Source organism: Anabrus simplex, chromosome 2 (assembly GCF_040414725.1).
Source record: "Anabrus simplex isolate iqAnaSimp1 chromosome 2, ASM4041472v1, whole genome shotgun sequence".
Lineage (NCBI taxonomy): Eukaryota > Metazoa > Arthropoda > Insecta > Orthoptera > Tettigoniidae > Anabrus > Anabrus simplex.
Window position 1 is genome coordinate 533,875,634 of NC_090266.1, and position 21,761 is coordinate 533,897,394.

Consider the following 21,761-nt stretch of genomic DNA (forward strand, 5'->3'; position numbering starts at 1 on the left):
ACGATGAGAATACGTGGGTGTTCTGTATCATGTGATTTCCTTCAACAATGTTCCGTAACCTGATGACACAAGTATTCAAACACGCTCTATGAGTGAGCAGTACAAACCATTAAACAATGGCAATGTTGACACTTGTACCTTCAGAACACCTCAGTCATCTCTCCAGCCATACAGTACACAAGCAACATCGAATGCGAGTGGTCATAGTCGAAATGGGGTGAAAAGGAAAGGAGACAACTCTAGAGGAGAGAAAAATCATCTTGTGTCTGCATGAACAAAAGAAGACATGTAAAGAAATTGGAGAATCTGTGCGCAGAAATCCGTCCACTGTGTGGTGTGTCATTCAACGTTATAAAACGAGAAATACCATTGTTAATCAGCCTAGGAAAGTTGCTCCGCCAAAACTTACGTCTCGAGATAAAAGATTGGTGCTTAAAATGGTGAAGCAAAATCCAGACTAACAGCAACAGAAATTAGAGCACATCTGGAGGAACATCTTAGGAAGGTAGATCATGAAAGAACAGTTCGTAGGGTTATGAGCAGACTGGGTACCAATACAGAACACCAAGAAGTAAACCATATGTAGGTAGTTTGAAAAGTTCTCGGAATGTACTAGAATTAAGTATCTTACCTCGGTGGAACTGCTTTTATTTTTCAACACAGTCTCCCTGTAGACTAATGCATTTGGTCCAGCGATGTTCCAATGCCTTGATCCCATCTCGAAAATGAGATTCCTCCAGGCCTGCAAAATACCTCTCCAATTCGGCTGTCAGTTCTTCCCTTGTAGAAAATCTCCATCCACCGAGGAAAATTTTCAGCTTGGGGAATAGATGAAAGTCTGATGGTGCCAAATCAGGTGAATAAGGGGGATGTGGCAACAATTCGTACCCCAGTTCATGAAGTTTTGCCATGGCAATAACACTTGTGTGCGGCGGAGCGTTCTCCTGATGAAAGATGACCTTTTTCCTTGCCAAACCAGGCCTTGTTTCACGTATCTTTTCCTGTAGTTGGTCTAGGAGGTTTGCATAGTATTGCCCCGTAATTGTTTGGCCAGTAGGAAGATAACCTATCAGCAGAATGCCGTTTGCATCCCAGAAAACTGAGGCCATGACCTTTCCGGCCGAACGCACTGCCTTTGCTTCCTTTGGTGGTGGTCAATCAGCATGTTTCCATTGCTCTGCCTGCTGTTTTATCTCTGGGGTATAGTAGTGGACCCAAGTTTCATCTGTAGTCACAAACCGGCGCAAAAAATCTTGTTGGTTGCACTGAAAACGGGCCAGACTTTGTTCGGACATTTCCAATCTGGTGCGTTTATTGTCCAATGTCAATATATTGCAGATAATTTTTCATACCCAATTCTTCAGTTAAAATATAATATACCCGTTCAGAAAACATCCCTACAGCTTCAGCAATCTCACGCACTTTCAGTCGACGATCCTCCATGACCATTTGATGCACTTTTGCGTTAAATTCTGGGGTCATAACACTTTTTGGCCGTCCACTATGCGGATCATCATCCAAGCTCTCCCGACCAAATTTAAACTCGCTGGTCCACTTGGCAACAGTTGAAAATGAAGGAGCAGAGTTCCCCAGTGTGTTCTGAAAGTCAGCATGAATTTCCTTTGCTTTCATACCATTCTTTACAAAGTATTTAATCACTGCTCGAATCTCAGTTTTTTCCATTGTCACTAATCACTACGCGGGAACAACAACAAAGAGTCGTCACTACCACACTCCTGCAGCTAGAGCACTGACGCGCCCCGTCTTCACTCACAAAGGATGTGTGATTATTGCGCGGGAACCTCGTTGCTCTAGCACCGATATCTAGCGGTGATTCCAAGAACTTTTCAAACCGTCCTCGTATGTCAGTAAAGTAAACCAGAGAAAGCGTTTGGAATTTGCTAATGAATATGTATCGCAGGATAATGCATTATGGGATCATGTGTTATTGTTGTATGAAAAAAGTTCAATATATACAAGAAAGAAAAATACTGAGTGGGACCCTCAACATATAGAAGCTACGGTCAAGCATGGGGGCGGCAGCGTGATGGTATGGGGATGTATGGCGTCAAGTGGTGCGGGTGAACTAGCTTTCATTGAGGGCAACATGAACAGTATGATAAGAACACACAAGAACATCTGAAGAAAAGCGCTCAAAAACAAAATCTTGGAAATAATTTTTATTTCCAATACAAGATAACGATCTGAAGCACACCTCCAAAGCTGCCAGATTATGGATAATCTACAACACATCCCATACTCTCTAAACACCACCTCAATCAATCGACTTGAACCCGATCTAGAACATTTGGTAGGTATTGGAAGATAAGATCAGGAAATATCACATCACCAGCAAGACGTTACTGAAGGAAATTAGTCTGCAGGAATGGAACAAAATTGCTGCGGGCATAACTAGCAAGTACGTATACTCAATGCCAAGGCGTTTGGCAGCAGTGATTCAACATAAAGGCATGACAACCAATTTCATCATACACGTACAGTACGGCTTTCCCACCCTTAATATTGTGTACACAAAATACAATGACCCACAACTGCCGTACATAGAACAGTTCCTGGACGGGAATATTAGGCAAAGGTAGGTTTCACATAAAATCAAAAAGAATAGTACATCGTTTCTTTCACGGCAAATGTCCTCAGATTCCTTCATGTTGACATAAAACTTGTTTGCATGCCGTTTGTGAACCATTAATTCAGCAACTGCAACCCTTTTGGCAGTATCATTTAAAAATGGACTGCGTATTTTTATCATCAGCTCTTCACAAGCACAACATGAATCCTTTTGTGGTCTGCCAAATGGAAGATTGAAGTTATCCTTGAAGTATTTAAGGTACAACTTACATTTAGTAGGAGAATCTGGATACTCGGCTTCATACAGATTATACATTGCCTTAACATCCAGTCTTGAATCAAGGTAAGAATAGCCTCCAGAAGTGTAGTGAGCCTCCTTGACAGGAAAAGATTGTATATGTTTATGTATTTTAATACATTCTTCTGGGGCGGTGGCTTTCTTAACATGCTTTCCATGTTGATCATGGGGAGAATGTCCTAATAATAATAGGTTTCTAAGTCTACGTACCCTTTTCTCTCCAATGTCATAGAAACTTAGAAGAGCCTTCCTGCAAACTTCCACTTTCTCTCCTTGTGGGGACACATAGTACTTGAAGGAACTGAGGTGGGAGGATTGTGGTTGATACTTGTTTTTAGGGCAGCGGCGCTTCACTGGGATGGCTTCAATTAGTCCCTGGAGATGTATGCCTTGTTCATCTTTAGTGGTAAAGGAAGAAAACTATGACAGAATCTGTAGCTGCAGTTCCTCAGGAAGCTTCATGAAGCGTTTTTTAGCATCTCTACTGTTGACCAAAATATTATGTGGACTCGAGTTTGGAGGTTGTTTATGAAATAACCAATAGGCCTACTGAAAATTCAATAACACCATCATTTTCCTTGTTTCATTTCACATTAGGTCATGTAGGTTTCGAATTTGTAATTCATATTGTAATATTTTTTAACGCAAAAAGTGCCCTTTTTAAGTGTGTTTCAACCATGCATCAACTTTAAGACATCATTTCTCCAAAACCTGTCATCAGATCAAATCCAAATTTTGATGCAATATACATGGGATATTTTAAAAATAGTTTATAAACTTCAGAATTTATGTTTCAAAGAAAAAAGAAAAGTTACCGTATCAATTTTGTAAGGTAACTTTTTCTTGCCCCGGGCTGGTTGAAAAATTGCGTTCTTGGTCGAGTTGTAATCTTTACACATCTGTAGTTATGCTGTATGATTGTGAAATATCGGTACGTAAATTATTTCACTTTTTTAAATATCAGTTTATAGTGGGCAGGACAACATAAATGCAAATCTGGCTTGTGCTGGGAAGACCCTGCGACGTTGCTGTGGTAAGTGCCGCACACTCCGCCATGCCATGTCACGCAGGAAGTTTTGTCTCTACAGTAGCATGTACAGTGGCATTTGCTTCGCCATATGCTTAAAACATTCCTCTCGTATTTAATAATTACCTGGAATCAACTTTGAAGTAAATGGCATTATGAGGTAATGAAAAACATTTCCCATCAGCTTATCACATGAGGGCTTTAGACCTCCAATGGCAGCTTTAAAATGCTTTTTTAGTACTTTTTATGTTATTTGCTTTATGTATTTTATTTTTTAATTCTTTTGACAGTTTTTATTCACGTTTATCCAAGTACTTACAATATATACACTGGTTTGATTTAACTTACAGTTTATCATCATCAATTTATAATTCATTCTAATCGCTTTCAAAATCAGAACTTTCAAGACTGACTACAACTGGCTCTATTTAATCTCACTCCCAATAATATATTTCTATTTCTATGGCATGTTTTATACATTTTTTCCAGAGCTCAGGCGTTACAGAACGTTAGGTTTCTTGGCAAAGGTCTCTTGTCACATTTATGCTTCGTCCCTTCTCTTCAGCATTCGCAAGGTTTATTTTAGCAATTTTGTTCTTCACAAAGGCCCAAATCTATTATATAACGTTTGTTTCACAGTGAGCTACTAGTAGGTAGGCAAGTTCAACATCTTTTCTTAATTCTTTCACCCGTTCCTTTCTTTCCCACAAAGCAGAGCTCCGCTTCTTGAAGAAATCCCTGTTCACTGACAATGTGTAGTATTATGACACGTTGTCCAGCTCCTGTCGGAGTTTTAAAACCTCCCCTCAATCTGTATATTTCCTGCAGGTGGGATCGGTATTGGTCATGATTATGTCTTTCAGAGCTTCAATAACTTTTTCTGCCACGCGTACATCATCGTGTGGTTTTGGCCGCACCATGCTTCATCTGCGTAGAAAATCTTGTAGCCTTCTTCCCGAAGTCGTCGAATTTCTCTTAAAAACGCATGTCTGGAGGCTGCGACCGATAACGATTCCATAAGAACAGGCCTTTTGTTCAGATTTTTAAAGAGAAATCTGATACTGTGAACAATTTGCGTATGTTTTTCAGGGAACATTTCTGTTAAGTCGGTCATTGAATGTTGAAGCCTCTCTTAATTTTAAACCCTTCGGGAAAGCCTTCTCAAAAAAAAAAGGGGGGGGGGGGGGCACTCACTATTATACAAAGCTCAAATTCAGTGAACGAGGTCTTGGAGGAATCTTATAGATAGGAATATGCACTCGACAACAGACTGAACAAGACTGAACTGAAGTTAGTTAATATGAAGACTGAAAATGTGCGTTTATTGTGAGTAGAAAACCCCAGGATGGGAATTCCAGCGACTCGTAGGAGGAAAGGCCAAGCAGGAGAGAAGTCAGGCTGGTAGGCAAATACCAAATACTTTATAAATAAAAAAAATGTAAAATGCAAAAACAACACAAAAACAAAAATACATTTTTAAAGTTGCATTGGAGGTCCAATGTCCTTACGAGAAAATCTGTCCACGGAACGAGTTGCCCGTGGAATTAGGATCGCGCAGCTGCGAGCTTGCATTTGGAAGATTGTGGGTTCGAACACCACTGTCGGCAGCCCTGAAGATGGTTTTCCGTGATTTCCCATTTTCACACCAGACAAACAGCGAGGTACCTTAATTAAGGCCACGGTCACTCCTAGCCTTTTCCTATCCCCTCATCGCCATAAGACCCATCTGTGTCAGTGCGACGTAAAGCAAATTGTAAAACTGTAAGAAAAAAAAAAAGTGTCCGCCTCCGTAGTGTAACGGTTAGCGTTACTTGCTGCCGTCCTTGGGGGACCTGAACTCGATTACTGGTAATACCAGAGATTTAAGAATGGCAGGAAGGCTATTATAGAAGGGTAGATGCAGCTCGCCTCGATTGGGGTGTGCCTGAAAAGAACTGCACCAGCTTGAGACGAGGACACAAGCTTACTATTCCCTATGAGAAAACTTGATGGGAAATGTTTTTCATTACCTCATAATGCCATTTGCTTCGATGCTGATTCCAGGTAATTATGAAATACCGGACGAATGTTTTAAGCATACAGCAAAGCAAATGCCACTGTACATGCAACTGGAATCAGTAGACACAACTTCCAGCGTAGCGTCCCATGGCACGGTGTGTGGCACTATAGCGGCAATATCGCAGAGTCTTCCCAGCACAAGACAGCTATGCATTTATGTTGTCCTACCCACTACAAATACAAACTGATATAAAAAAGTGAAATAATTTACGTATTTCAGTCACACAGCATAACTTTGGATACGTAAAGATTAAAACACGACCAAGAAAGCAATTTTTCAACCAACCCAAGCCGAGAAGAAGTTGCCTTAGAAAACTGATAACTTCTTTTCTTGGAAAAACAAAACTCTGTAATTTATGAATTATATTTAGAACATCCTAATGTATATTGTGTTAAAATTTGCATTCGATCAGATGACGGGTTTTGGAGAAACAATGTCAAAGTCGACGCATGGTTGAAACACGCTTAAAAATGGGCACTTTTTGTGTTCCATTTGCGATAAAAAATATTACAATATGATTAAAAATTTGAAACGTACATGAACTAACAAGAAATGAAATGAGGAAAGTGATGGATGGTGTTACTGGATTTTCAGTGGGCCTATTGGTTATTTCATAAACAACCTCCAAACTCTAGTGTACATAATATTTTTGTGAACAGTAGTTCAACACTTCAAGAAACAAGTTTGTTCCGTGGATGTTATTGTTGTTGTTATTTATTATTATTATTATTATTATTATTATTATTATTATTATTATTATTATTATTATTATTATTATTAAGCGTATAGGCAATAGTCTGAATGAGTGGTATGAATTTACAATATTTTTTGAAGGGGAAGAAATTTGGCAAGCTTCTTGGCTTAGCACTAGGATACGAAGAAAGATTTCCATACTAGGAACTTTATGGTCCATAATTTCTGCCCTTCCAGTGTCAACTGTGTGTTGTGAAAGGGGCTTCAATGAAATGAATCTAATGAAAAATAATTTCAGGTCATCACTGAAAGATGAAAATGTAAATAATTTAATGGTGATCAAAATGAATGGCCCAACAGTGAAAGATTTAACCCTATGAAGGCTGTGGACAGATGGTATTTTGATGCAAAAGCTTCTGGCCATTTTGCATGACCACAGAAAGCATGACAAGGATGTCTAATAAAGGGTTGTTTCTTGTACCATTTTTTTTTATAGATAGATAGATAAATAATGTTTATGTTTTAAGTTATTAATCCTTTAATGGGTCAGACTGATATATACAAAGGAACTGTAAAATTTGGTCTTGATGACAATATTTACTTTGCAATTTACATTTTATAAGTTACTTAGAACAGTATCAAAATATCTACTAGTTTCAAAACATTGGGCCGATGACCTTAGATGTTAGACCCCTTTAAACAACAAGCATCAACAGTTTCATAAATTTGTACACGAAGTTGCATGTTTTATTTAGTTCAGTATCCTCAGAATATAGTTCTTGGAATCTTTTCTATCAAGTCTTTTTATAGGCTTTCTATCAAAACTGTTTTAATCTCCTTTAAAAAGATTGGTAGACTGGATACTGTCTTTACATTTTGTAGTAATCTGTTGTGACATTTAAAAGTATAAAAGCATTACTTAAAGCAATTACTAACATTTTTTTTATTTTTCAGAATATGCCAGTATGTTAGCTATGCGAGTACTATAAAAATAACCTGCCTCCTAGGTTTGAGTGCTGGCTCCTAGAAACTCTCTCCAGGCCTATGATTCCAAATGGAATCGCTAACTTTTATGTTTTCTTTGAATTTCCTAAGTAACTATTTCATATTCTATTTGATATCACTGTTTTATTTTCTTTATTTTTCCAGAAATTGTATGGATTTTTGCACAGAAATTTTATTCATAACTATTTTAAGGGGACTTCCAAGAATTTTCTTTTCCATGTATCAAATTTTGGCTGGAGAGGGTTAAAAAACATTTGTCATGGCCTGTTATACGCTATTGTCTTTCAACAGTGAATATTTTATGTTCATATGATATGAGCTGTAGACTATTTCCTATGATGCATGCAAGGTTACACGAGTTGTGCACGAAGATGTGACTTGGTAGCGTTAGCACACCAGTCTTGTCTCGGACTCTGAGTGGGACCTTTGACGAGGATGGAAATCATGTCACATGGACGTTGAATTTGGGCCTCAAATATGGAGTTTGGTGCATATTTTAGCCCACATACAGGCTTACATGGGAAACTACACAGTGAAATTGTGGAGTGATTTTTGGGCTTTCATTTTATTTAAGTTTTAAATCATTTCAAATATTGCTATGCTGCAATGCACTGCCACTATAGGCAATAATTCAAATTATTATTAATTGATCCAAAGGAAACTGGCTGCTAGGCCTAGGACAAATACATGTGATATTATAGAAACAAATTCTCAAGTTGGAGCATGACGAAGATAAAAATTTAAGCTGTAAGTTAAAGATTGTTTTGAGTATTATCCTGGTTATTCTTAGTAATTATGCTATTATAGTCATCATCATCAATAACTGCTTTTAATGATTAAGAGTTAGGTCATTATTCATTCTCCAACTGCAAGACTGATTAATTTAAAATTAATTGGTATATTGAAATTTATTATTTTCTTTTAAAAGATGTGATAAGATTTAATACTAAATTAATTTTCCCTTTGGAGTGTGTCAAGTTTTGGTTATCCTCTCATTATCTTAGTTGTAATCTGGGTGAACCTTTAATTGTTGGTTAGTTTTTACCTAGTCTTTCGTCCTGCTGATTTTTATGAATTAATTATTCCCTTCTTACTTTTATTCCAAAATGTACATGAAGTAATTTTATGTTATTGCAAAATTCACACTAGTGGTATCTCAACAAAGGGATCTTGGGCATCTCTGCCATTGTTGATTATATGAGAATGTCTTTCTTATCTTGAGGGAGGCGTGTTCTGCCTGAAACAGTGAGTCATTAGTCATTTGCTGATTCTCTGTCTAGCTCCGCGGCTAAATGGTTAGCGTGCTGGCCTTTGTCACAGGGGTCCCGGATTCGATTCCCGGCAGGGTCGAGAATTTTAACCATCACTGGTTAATTTCACCGGCACGGGGATTGGGTGTATGTGTCGTCTTCTTCATTTCATCATCATCACGACACGCAGATCGCCTATGGGCATCAAATCAAAAGACCCGCGCCTGGCAAGCCGAACATGTCCTCGGACACTCCCAACACTAAAAGCCATATGCCACTTCATTTGCTGGTTCTCTTCCATGTTGCATGTTGGTTGGTAAAGGCATGACACATCCTAGGTTCATGCGCAGGTGACTGACTTCTTTGGATGTTTGATTAATTGGTGACAATTACGTTTTGCATTTAACTGAATTGATTTAATTCTGTCTGGGGTTTCAAGCGTATTATACTGGTGTTTCTAGTATTGAAGTTGGATCTTCAGAGAAGATCATAAAGTTAAAATAAAATTAGAAGGTATAAAATTGGTTACATTATCTTCTGGATCATATTGGTCATATGATGCAATATCTTGATTTGACGGGTTGGTAGATGTCATGCTCTCTTTCATGTAACAAGTCTGCTGTAAAGTTCTGAATGCCAAGTGATTTGTCATTATCAATTGAACCAGCAGTTCGAAAAAAGAAATAATTTCTTTGTACCAAACTTGTGTTATCATATAGATGTCCATTCAAATTATAACACGGGACCAAAATCAACTTGCGTGCTGGTGTAATTGGACCTGGAAATATCTGTCAGTTTGAAGAACGGAACATATCCCGGTTTTATTCACTTCTTTAAACGGATACCGAGCTTGTCCACCATCACCACAGTGGTTTGGCTCTTTAACAGGTGGCATTGATATCTGTTCAAATTGTTGTTTATATCCTCATGTTATGCAGTTCATCACAGATTTGTCGTGTTTAATCTCTGAAGTCTGAGTTCTTAATACACTTTATGACAAACAGAAGGAAATGAAAACACTTCGTCATACCTGCCAAGTTTCAAAAAGATAAATCCAGAAGATACTAAAGTGGAAAATTTTAACAACATGCGCATGCTGTAACCGTACAACAGGGTTACAGACTTCATTCAGCATTTATTATAATTATTATCACTAATTGAAAGCCTCTGTGGCTCAGGCGGCAGTGCGCTGGCCTCTCACTGCTGGATACCGTGATTCAAATCGTGGTCACTCCATATGAGATTTGTGCTGGACAAAGTTGAGGCAGGAATTTTTCTCCAGGTACTCCGGTTTTCCCTGTTATCTTTAATTCCAGCGACACACTCCATTAACATTTCATTTCATCTGTCAGTCATTTATCATTGCCCTAGGCATGCGACAGGCTTCGGCAGCCGGCACATTTCCTATCCTCGCCACTAGATGGGGGCTTCATTCATTCCATTCCTGATCTGGTCAAATGACTACAAACAGGCTGTGGATTTTCATTTTCATCATTAATTGACCCAATTCATTTGCTTTTATAGTCTGATCATCATTTAGATTGTAGTATTAATTAGCTATCACGCATCTTATGCCATCTAATCACTCAATAAGGGAATTCTGTTTGTAATCATTAAGAATGTAAATAAGTGAGATTTGTTAATTTGAAAAAGTCATACTTTAACTTGTAACTTAACTGTAGGCAGATGAGCTGGCATGACATTGTGCAACCAAGGCTATATTTAACCGATGTTGCATTAGGCAAGCAAGTTTCCGTTGACACAGTCAAGTTGTAACTGTTCTTGTGCATGGGGAAGCTATTAAGACACATGACAAATTTTGTATCGCACTTGGCCACGTGGCTTCAAGCTTCCTTCCATATTCGCTAGCTACCGTGTATCGGTGTGGAAGGGATGATGAGGTAGAAGGAAGATGTGTGGACATGAGTTTATATAAGTCGATGTAAGGATTGTAGAGTCGTCTAATATGAGTGGTAATTTGTACAGATCTGATGGAGAAGCAGCAGCATAATGCAAGTTTATTTCAGTATATTCACCAGAGGCTTGGTGCTGTTGTCTGTAGATGTATAGGCAGTATATATTGAACTTTACCGATATATGCAATTAAAAAGTCATCAGTGTACTTTGAATTCTTTATTGAATTCTATTATGTAATGTGCGAACTTTGTTCGAGAATTGAATCATACGTAGATACATCCAACATCGCATAGAACTGTTTTATTTTTATCAAGTCTCTAGATTAGCTATCAGGAGGTGTGAAACTATAGTAGATAGCATGCCTGAATATTACAGGTTCTTCAGTAAAGCCTTCCTATTTCTAACAACGAAAAGGAGTGGACGTGACCGCATGGAGGTCATTACACTTGGACAGGGAAAGTAGGTCAACTCCAGGCACTCAAGATGATGACATAACCGACTACAGTTTCCAACTACAATCAATCCAGGCGGGTTTTCCAGGAGGACAAAGTTCAACAGTGGTGGTTCCGGACATAACGTATTACAGCATCAGACATGTTATGCATAAATAACACGAAGAAGAAAATCACCAGCGATATCAAATTTAATTCACGTAAAATGCCAATAGCTTCTTAAATTTCTTTCTATGTAACAACAAATCTCACAGGGTATTGTTTATATTATTCAATTAAAGTAATGCAAGAGTTCACTGTTATGTATAGTCAAGAGTTCAGTTTTAATAACAGGAATTGATTCAATTTCCAAGTACAATTGTGAAAATGCGACCACAATCTACATTTGTCCCGATCCCTATTCCTGTATATTGCCAGGTGATGAGTTTATCACCCCACACCTTGAGAATAATAAATATAAGAGGTATGCTCTCCGAATGTTGTCACTTATAACAGTGTCTTGCGCTCAACTAATTTAAAGAGTAACGTGTGTATGAAATTAACCCATTTATGCCCAGCGGGTCCTTTGTGACCCACCCAAAAGAAAAATTTCTGACGAGCATATTTTTTGTTGTTTCGTTTTGGTAGCGCTTTCAGTGTGTGTAGTAAGATTGCCCACATTGCCGTGTCTTGGTTGGAGCAGGTTTCCCACAATGCAGATGCTGCGCAGCAGCTAGTTGAGTCATGGTGGAACCTGCATCACGCTCTCACCGTTATTGGCAAGTAGAGTTGTTAAAAGTTTTAAAATGTAGTGTTCAGTGTGTTAATGTTGTTCGGGGATATCTGACGCATCCTTAGATGCCTTTACTATTTCAATATGTTAATTGGTTCTTACAATACACCACGAATAACATAGTGTGGGTCGCAAACGACCCGCTGGGCACAAACCACAGAACAATAGTACTTTAGCGTATTTTTGCATTTAGATGGTTACAACACAAGGGATTGGTGGAAAATGTTATAAATTAGTGTTTTTGAAACAATATCAACCATTCGGAGCATATTTAAGCCATTTATTCATTAACTAATTAGCAAATTGCAGTTTTTTAAATTTTTATTTTGCCCTTTTCAGGCGAAAAAATTAACTACTGATGATATTCTGTCAGAGCTTGTCAAAGCAGAGCCAGCGATATTACTGGAACATTAGTGGATGTTTTTATCACTCCACCAGATGATACGGGTCCTATATCAGACGCTGATTCGGGCGACGAAGATGACTGCTGCAATCCAGACAAAATGAGTGGGTCACAACTACGGACCGAAGCACAAGACTATTTATCAAGGTGCAAAAGCTAACAAAAAACGCTCTAAAGATGTTGGCTTAGGGGAAAGCGCTGTTTTGAAATTCTGCAATGTTTTATCTACGTTTTACGCCAGTGTCTGCTTCTCTTTTTACTGCGATAAATTTTTTACTTGCCCAAAGTTGTTGTCAGAGTTAAAAAAGCGAGGAATGCAATGCACTGGCACGGTTTGGGCTAACCAGATGGAGGGCCTATTGCCAGACAAGAAGACGATGAATAAAAACGAAAGGGGATACTTTGAAAGTGCAGTTGACAAAGAAGACCAAATAGTGGCTGTGACATGGAAAGACAACAACAGTGTGAACATCCTGTCAAACGAGTATGGCGTAGAACCTGTTGAAGAAGCTGGGCGGTACTCATTCGCGCAGAAAAAACCTGTGAAGATACCTCAACCACATCTTGTTTCTTAGTACAACAAGAACATGGGAGGAGTAGATCAAACGGACAACAATGTATCTACTTTCCACATGAACGTAAGAGGCAAAAAATGGTATATGCCAATTCTGCTCTGGCTTCTAGACGTTGTGATGAGCAATGCTTGGATTTTGTCGAGACCTCACGCCACGAAGCTTGACGCCCTGGCGTTCCGACGATTCATTGTGACCAGCTTGTTAGAGAAGTATGGAACCCCTCCTCGCAATGTTAACACGAGTGCACCAGTGATTGAAGCCATGCGGGAAAGCCACGGTGGTCATTTTCTGGTGGACAATCAGCCCCGGCGACGCTGTCGCGTCTGCAAAAGTAAAACTGTCCGAGCATGCCAAAGATGTGCTGTTGCCTTACACCATTATTGTTTTGGAGTATTCCACAAGTAGTAAAGTGCACTGTGTAAATGAGAACGTATTTTTAGCTTCGTAGTTTTAGTAATTTTGACTGATTCCTTTTTTTATATGCAAAAAAAAAAAAGTTTTATAATAATGATGTCAAAGCCCGTTGTGCCATTTCAGTACTGAGTATTCAAAGGGATGTGTAAGACAGACTAGGAAACTCAACTGATAGTCTATTTTATATTCTTAATGTTAAATGTCAATGTTAAATTTTGATACTCTTAACATTTTTAGGAAAAATTCCTTCTTATGGCATTTAGTGAAGAGCGACTTCTTATTAGCATTTTCTATGTGCTTTAAAATACTTACCTCAGTACTTACCTCTGTAGTAGATACGTCATTTTCATTTTTCAATAATAATGAGTCATAAAATACACCAGTTGTTGTTCTTTTACCATTAAAAATATTCCATGATGAACCTAAACATGAAAATAGCCAAAGCCCATGTTGGAGATATGCCCCTGGGGTTCATGCCCATTGGATCGTTTGCGACCCATGCTATAATTTTTAAACAACAACAAACATTTTAAAAACAATTTTCGAGGCGTTTTAGGACATAAACTGATTCCAGTAGTCAAAACCATAAAATTCGAAAAAAATTATTGGGCATAAATAGGTTAATAGTAACATTAGTTGTCGGAGTAGCCACAATGCGTCGCAAAGTCTACAGACATAGTGAAAAGGGACGGCAAGGGGGGAGATTACAAACACCCCTGAAATTAAATACTTACACAAAAGTTGCATCTTGATAAGTGCTCATCTGTTTTCACTTAACACTGGGAACAGTTCACACAGTACACAAACAGTGTTTTTCTGTACTTTGCGGTTCACAATATGAATGTCACCCTCAAAATTAAACTAAACATGTACACTTATTTACAAAATTCTCTCGAGTTCACACCATGCAAGCTATTATCCATCACAGGATGGAGAGGACAGATAGAGGTGAGTTGCTTTCTTTGCTTTCTTCAGAAATTCTGTAGGAAAATTACTCGAGTAACATAGACCAGTACTTATGGTTTTCAAAACAGAAATAAAATCCAGAATTTCATTTGACACTGAGGACATAAATTGATTTTGATTCTTTTTCACCAAGCTGAACACACGTTCACACTCAGCATTGCTGTGCGGTAGAGTCAGCGAGCCTATTTGGTGTCATCTGTCAGATTCTCAGTAGCACAGTCATCAATCTGAAGAGCTACAAATTGGTTCTGAAGCACATTCATTGCATTTTAGACCAACTCACTGTCCTTCCTCAGCAGCGATGATGGAAATCTTTCTATAAGGAATTGCACAGAAGAAAACGAGGCATCTTCAATTTTTGAAACATCTGCAATCTTTGCATGTTCCAATACTTCATCACTGAGAGGAACTTGTCAATAATATAATCACATGCTGTGCAGAAGTAACCCCTGGCAGATGAGAAAAATATTGATTTATCTCTATCATTAAGTTTCTTCACAAAGTTCATTGTCTCAATACCAATGACCAGCTCATCATTGTCTGATTCTCAATAGAATGGTATGAAACTTTTAATAAAAGGGAACTTTTGATCACTTTTGGTTTAACAAATCTGGAAAGCAGCTGCTTTTAACAGGTTTGTCATTAGTTCTAGTAGTTTATGAATGTGAGAGGAAGCACTCTGAAGTATAGATTTGAGATTATCAAATGAAGAAATGACAGCATACAGGAAGGCACGGTATGCCTTATTTAAGCCTGAAGACAGAACCATTAAAAAAAAACTTCACGATTTTGAATAATGTTCTAATTCTTTAGCACAGGAGGGTCAGATTTTGTGACGCATGCAAATCTTTTGGCAGCGACCAATTCTGACGATTCAGTAGCTTTCCTCTTTCCATGGTCTTTGGAACTACCAGGCTCGGCTTATGGAATCGTAAATGATGTTATGCTAGTAGTTGATGCACACTGAACATTAACAAACACCTCATCGTTAAAGAAACCAAGTAGTGGATCCCACTGCTCCAACGGCCTCTCCAGACAACTTTTTAACGATAGCCATCTTGTGCAAACATGTTTCAGTATCTTCTTAGTTTTCTTGTTGTGAAGCTCTTGGAATTTCTTAAGGTGTTCCTTCCTCTTAAAACTCTTTTTTTAAATAATAGAAGATGTCGAATAAAAGTTAATCAACTTTAACAGGCAAAATGCTTGCACCTTTCGCAGCAGCCAAGTTAATCAAATGGCATGAGCAACCCAGTACGAAGACAGATGACTGTGCTTCCCTTAAAACAGCAGCAACTCCATTCTTCTTTCCAATCATGACTGGAGCATTCTCGGAACAGAAGACTATACAATTTTAAATTGGTATTTTGTAACAGTAATTGTGAAATTACCAAATTACCAATTGAATCCCACTGAATCACCCACCAAGGCTGGGACAGACAACATTGAGCTATCTATCCTTTCCTGCTTTGTCACAAAACAGGCAACGACAATAGGGTAAAGCTTAGCATTACTATTATTGCTCCCATCTGTAGCTACAGAAAATGGCTCACGTTGCATGTAAACAAAAAATTCACTTCTTGAAACCGTAGCCATTTCTTTCAAAATTTGTGTAGTTTTTGTACAACCACAGCCATGGGTTTTTTTTCAATTTCTGAGCCTGGAAGCATTTTGCTAAACAGAGCACCAGCATGATTGGCAGCAGCTAACGGGATATTATGTTGAATTAAAAATGAAGTGAACAAGCATTCCGCTCTTACTATATCAAGGTCAGCTCCATGAGGTAAAACAGGAATTAATTTTCTGATTGCCATCCTTAAATTTTGTATTGGAGACGTGTTTAACAGATTTAATGTGATTTACTAATTCTGTTCTTCCTCCGTGAGAAACGTATAGCCTATATCACACGAGCACAAGGTACAGAATATCATCAATGTTTCACCTTTTGGTTTAACAAATCTGGAAAGCAGCTGCTTTAACAGTTTTGTCAAGGAAATTCAGCAGAATATGCCTCCCTAAAAGATTGATAATATAGTTTCTTAGTTGAACTCATTACAAACACCACTAAAAATAGTAAACTGCTTACAAATGCGCCATGCATTTCCACGATTTTCATAACTACCACCAATGTTATTCATACCCACACACAAACACAGCCTTTCAGCTGCTACGAAGCATGACACAGTTACTAAAGTTGTTATATATAAATTCCAAGCCTGCTACTATTCACAGATTTATTTTCTTCAAAATCACAGCCTGCTATTTGTTTGGGAACATCTCAGTGAATGAAGTAGCAGTTCAGGTCGAACGGGTGACGAAAGCACGGTGATAATCGATAATGTGATTATAAATACATTTACTGCTCGAATTTCAAACACTGCGTCTCATATTAACAGCTACTATCAAAAGTCAAACAAATCCGATTTGACTGCAGAAAGCGAAAACAAGCGCGGATATTCAAAATACCTACAATAATGTTCATCCGTAACAACCGGAAAACACACTCAAAATCTGTACATTTTACGGAGAAACAGGAATACTTGGCAGGTATGCTTTGTTCTAATGCCATGGAGGTTGGAGCACTTCTGTTCGACTTCATGCAAAATCACCCTTTAGTGAAAATACCCGCTCAAGAAATGTTCTGATCAATCACCACTGATCTGCATTTTGGGCAGTTGCCCAGGTGGCAGATTCCCTATCTGCTGTTTACCTAGTCTTTTCTTAAATAACTGCAAAGAATTCAGAAATTTTTTGAACATCTCCTTCAGTAAATTATTCCAATCCCTAACTCTCTTTCTATGAAAGAATATTTGCCCCAATTTGTCCTCGTGAATTTCAACTTTATCTTCATATTGTGATCTTTCCTACTTTTAAAGACAACATTGAAACTTATTAGTCCACTAATGTCATTCCACGCCATCTCTCCACTGACAGCACAGAACACACCACTTACCACTAAGTATACACAAGGAGTAATTTATTATACCACCTATTCAATACAATTTATTCCACTATTGTGTGGTCAAATGCACATAGAAATTACCAGATTTTTAAGGTACATGTTTCGCCCGCTTCTTATTGGGCATCATCAGCCTTGTTCAATCTTAAAACACACATTGGTCAGAGGATCATATCAAATTACATAAATCATATTGATGAACAACTCTTAATGGTACTGACACTGTGGTTACGTAAGAATTACAGGACAGAAATACTGAATAAAATATGTATACACATACTAAAATCACTATGAGAATTGAAACATTCATCTAAAAGTAATTGAGTCACATTGTATTTTAAAAATAATCCCTGTCTGACACTGAAATGGGTCTTCTTGATCAAAAGCTTGAACAATATATACCACGTTTGGGGAACAGAATATCAAACCCAAGGGTTCATCGGATAGGTATAGTACGAATAAAAGATACAGTATATGATGAGGTTGAAATCTATTATTTGAAATTGGGATGAAAATACATAATTGAATTGAAGGCGATATGGATTAAGACATCATGGTATGTTGGATAAAAATCATAGTATGATGAGAAGCGCTAGTAAACACTGGAGTATTGGTTGAAATCGCTGCTAAGATCACTCATAAGAGAGAGTGGTAGGTCTAAATGACAATCTGGTGTAACCAGAAATGCCCCTTGTAGATAGTCTGTTTGAAACAGACTGACTGAAAGACAAACAGACTAATGCTGCAGATACAGTAGGACATGTTACATGTGATGAATGAAATGACCACATTTTTTACTACGGACAACCACATCTACAAGGGGCACTTCTGGTTACACAAGATTGTCATTTAGACCTACCACTCTCTTTTATGAGTAATCTTTGTGGCAATTTCGACCAATACTCCAATGTTTACTAGCGCTTCTCATCATACCATGATTTTTATCCGACATACCAAGATGTCTTAAACCATATCGCATTCAATTCAATTACGTATTTTCATCCCAATTTTAAATAATAGATTTCAACCTCATCATATACTGTATCTTTTATTCGTACTATACCCATCCGATGAAGCCTTGGGTTTGATATTCTGTTCCCCAAGCGTGATATATATTGTTCAAGCTTTTGATCGAGGAGATCCATCTCAGTGTCAGACATGGATTTTTAAAATAAAACGTGACACAATTACTTTTAGATGAACGTTTTAATTCTCAAAGTGATTTTAGTATGTGTATATATATTTTTTATTCCATTTTTGTCCTGTAATTCTTACATAACCACAGTGTCAATATCATTAACAGTTGATCAATACGATTTATGAAATTTGATATGATCCTCAGGCCAATGTGTGTTTTAAGATTGAACAAGGCTGATGATGCCCAATAAAAAGTGGGCGAAACATGTACCTTAAAAATCTGGTAATTTCTATGTGCATTTGACCACACAATAGTGGAATAAATTGTATTGAATAGGTGGTATAATAAATTACTCCTGGTGTAAACTTAGTTATATAGCTATTTTCAATACGGAATAATGGTTTGTAACATACCACTTAGTCGAGCAGCTCGTCTCTTTCCCAAGTCTTCTAAGCCCAAACTCTGCAACATTTTTGTAATGCTACTCTTTTGTCGGAAATCACCCAGAACTAATCAAGCTTGTGTGTGTGTGTGTGTGTGTGTGTGTGTGTGGTGTGTGTGGATTTTTTCCAGTTCTTGAATCAAATCATTCTGGTGAGGGTTTCATACACTGGAACAATACTCTAGTTGGGGTCTTACCAGAGACTTATATGGCCTCTCCTTTACATCCTTACTACAACCCCTAAATACCCTCATGTGCAGAGATCTGAACCCTTTATTTACAATACTGTTTTTGTGATTACTCCAATGAAGATCATTCCTTATATTAACCCATAGGTAATTATAGTGATCCCCACAAGGAACTTTCACCTCATCAATGCAAATAATTTTTTTTTGCTAGTTGTTTTACGTCGCACCGACACAGATAGGTCTTACGGCGACGATGGGACAGGAAAGCGCTAGGAGTGGGAAGAAAGCGGCCGTGGCCTTAATTAAGGTACAGCCGCAGCATTTGCCTGGTGTGAAAATGGGAAACCACGGAAAACCATTTTCAGGGCTGCCGACAGTGGGGTTCGAACCTACTATCTCCCGAATACTGGATACTGGCCGCACTTAAGCAACTGCAGCTATCAAGCTCGGTACAGTAATAATTAAAACTGATAGGACTTTTCCTATAAGTGAAACTCACAACCTGACTTTAGCCCCAGTTATCAACATACCATTGACTGCTGTCCATCTCACAACAATGTCGAGGTCTTTTTGCACTTGCTCACAATCTTTTAACTTATTTATTACTCTACACACTATAACATCACCCGCAAAAAACCATTGATTCCAGTTCTTTACTCATATCGTATATATATGTGAAAACAAAGGTCCAATAATACTGCCTTGAGGAATTCCCCTCTTAATGGTTACAGGATCAGATAATGCTTCATCTACTCTAATTCTCAGAGTTCTATTATCTACAAATATAGCCACCCATTCAGTCGCTTTTGTCTAGTCCAACTGCACTCATTTTTGCCATTAGTCTCCCACAATCTACCCTGTCAAACGTATTGAATATATCAATCACAGCACAGTCCATTAAACCTCTCGAATCTAGGATATCTGCTATATCTTGCTGGAATCCTACAGGTTGAGCTTCAATGGAATAACCTTTCCTAAACCTGAACCTTGGAGGAGTAGAGTGCCCAGCTCTATGCCCGGCCACCTTTGCCCCCTGGAATTAAGCTGGTACTAATTTTTTGTGAAGGCTGAGTGAACCTCATGGCCATATGCACCTCCGGAAGTGGAAATCTCATTCCTTAAATTTTCGACTTCCCGACTGATGGAGAATCGAACCCACGTCCTTCCGGGTTAACCGAGCACTCCTTTACCACCTTGGTAAGGCAGCCCCTTACTGTTACTTTATGTTACAGAAAGTATCCTAGACTTCAAGAACCGGGGTTCTAAGCTCTTAAAAAAAAAAAAAACATCTAAGGAGAAGTCCTCATTTTCGATTTTTAAATACATACTTAGAATACCCCTTACCAAAAGTTTATCTAATCGCATCAGAATTCATTACAGAAGTACCCCACATTCAAATAGAAAAGGCTTACAATGAAAAAAAAACACACTCAATACAAGAAGATCCAGAATGTGGGCAAAATAGTAACATACAGTCCAAATTAGTACAAATCATTATGAAGAAGTGTTGATGAGACCAACTACTGCAACAACTGCAAATGACAGTGAATGTAAAGGACAATAATGATATTCAAAGTACATTTTCTCCTCAATGCTTTCAAAACATGTGAGTAGTACAGAACTCTCAATACGTTGTATTAGTGATGGTTTGAAAAAAAAAAAAAAACTTCTGGTGTTTAAAAAAATGATTGTTATACCTATTTCATAATCAGTTTGAAGAAGGGAACAAATCCATTGTTTATAATAAGGTACATTTTTTCATTACTAATAATAATATCGTTAGCTTTACGTCCCACTAACTACTTTTACGGTTTTCGGAGAGGTGCCAGAATTTAGTCCTGCAGGACTTCTTTTACGTATTTGAGCACCTTCAAATACCACCGGACTGAACCAGGATCGAACCTGCAAAGCTGGGGTCAGAAGACCAGCGCCTCAACCGTCTGAGCCACTCAGCCTGGCTATTTCATTACTAACAGTCCAACTGATTTTCCCAAGGTAATGGAAGAGCAAGTTAATATAAAGAAACTCTCATACAAGTTGGGTTAAGAAAGAAAAAAAAAAAAAAAAAAAAGAATAAGAAAAGTAGGAACATTTTTTGTTGTTGATTTTCCCAATAACCACTTTTGGATTCAATTCCTTCTTCAAACTGTTGATTCAATTATCATCTTTGTTTCCCTACGTCTGACATTTTGCCACAGAAGAATGCATGCATTTCTTCCTGAAATCTAGAAGTTAGTTTGCAAAAATCTTGAAATGTCTGACATTACTGATATGATGAAGAGTGACAAGACAGATGGTTTAAACATGAAACATATTTAAAACAGGGTACCATCACATTTACTGTTTATAATAGTGCCTGTAAATGGAGATTAGAGAATCATGAATGAACATAGTGTTATTTGCAGGTGAGATTGTGATTTGGAGAAAAGATAAGTGAATGGTCCAAGGACAGTTTGATGCGCAAGATATGGTGAGGTTACCAAATAGGACGTAGAATCAAGAGTGAAAGGAGCATGGCAACAGTGATGACATGAAAAATGAGCAAAGCAAAAGGAAAAAGAAATGTTAAGAGCCTAAAATCTTGAAGGAATGGAGAACCTGAAATACATAAGGAGTG

General features: G+C 37.9%; 1 protein-coding gene across 2 annotated transcripts in view; it reads right to left on the bottom strand.

Moving 5' to 3' along the window:
- The window catches only part of Cals (calsyntenin-1), a 466,513-nt gene that overhangs the window by 193,792 nt on the left and 250,960 nt on the right, over positions 1-21,761 (bottom strand). The window lies entirely within an intron of this gene.